General features: G+C 36.4%; 1 long non-coding RNA gene across 1 annotated transcript; it reads right to left on the bottom strand.

The window, feature by feature from the left end:
- Positions 1-281: 281 nt before the first annotated feature.
- Positions 282-704, bottom strand: LOC124291009. Its single transcript, XR_006902118.1, has 2 exons — positions 615-704; positions 282-406 (listed from the first exon to the last, which is right to left on the bottom strand). It is a non-coding gene; the product is annotated as an uncharacterized LOC124291009 (long non-coding RNA).
- Between the last annotated feature and the right edge of the window lie 358 nt (positions 705-1,062).

Raw genomic sequence — 1,062 nt, 5'->3', positions numbered from 1 at the left:
TAATATTTCTCGTGAAGTAGCCTGCAAACACAAAACATTTAAAATATCTCGAAGTAGCACTACAAACATACAACACATTTACAACATACATACATACATACATACATACATACATACATACATACATACATACATTGAACCTGTAAACAACCACAAAGCAGTGAGTGGCCCTTTTGTGAGTTGCTAATATTATTTCCTCATGTTTAATATCTCGTGATGCAAAATCCATTTCTCAAACTGCATTTTCATTAACTTCATTCATTATTACAGAAATAACAAACCTTTGCAAAGCTAAGTGTCCCTGTTTTGCTTCTTTCAAGGCCTTGACTTCTTCCTTTGCCAAGTTCTTTCTTTGTAGGGCATCTCTATACAAGATGCACAGAGAGCATTGTGTGAAATCCTTTGACTGGAACAAGAAGTAAACAATTTCAACATCATGATTTAGTATTTATTCATAACACATGTCAATGGCATCTTTCAAGCTGTGAGAACACTGTACGTTTTAGGTACTGAAAACTTAAAGGAGTATCACAGTAGTTTATATAATTGTAGTAACATGAAATATACAGTATAGATACATGTTGACAACTTAGTACTTGGTATACCCTACTTACCTTCAGTATTTTCACGGATGAGAAGAACTCTCTCCAGAGCTCCTTAAAACGGCTATACCCAATCACCGGCTTGCCCTGATCATTGTTGTCTTCCACATAGGCGTCAAAGATTTGCCTCTTTGTAAGGCAAGATGGCCGCTGGATTTAAGTCTTGTGCGGCATGTGGTCTCCATGTCTGTATTTTGTCTGTCTACATTGATCAGTGATTGCACACTGTGATTTCAAGGACAGAGACAAGCAGCGGATTACTCAAGACCCTTGGAAATGGATGGGGCAAAGGAAGAACAGGAGCTGTCTTAGACAGTTTGCACTGATGTGAAAACAAAGCTATCAACATAAGTATATTCAGACATTAGATGCTGTGTCATACAAAGAATAACCACAAAAATTAACAAAGATGATATTATGATGCTTTAGAAATGTACATGCAAACCAACCTTTTGAAATA

Source organism: Haliotis rubra, unplaced genomic scaffold (assembly GCF_003918875.1).
Source record: "Haliotis rubra isolate DU_JTF1 unplaced genomic scaffold, ASM391887v1 Scf48, whole genome shotgun sequence".
Classification (NCBI taxonomy): domain Eukaryota; kingdom Metazoa; phylum Mollusca; class Gastropoda; order Lepetellida; family Haliotidae; genus Haliotis; species Haliotis rubra.
Note: the sequence above shows the minus strand (reverse complement) of the source record. Positions and strands in the feature narration are given on the sequence as shown.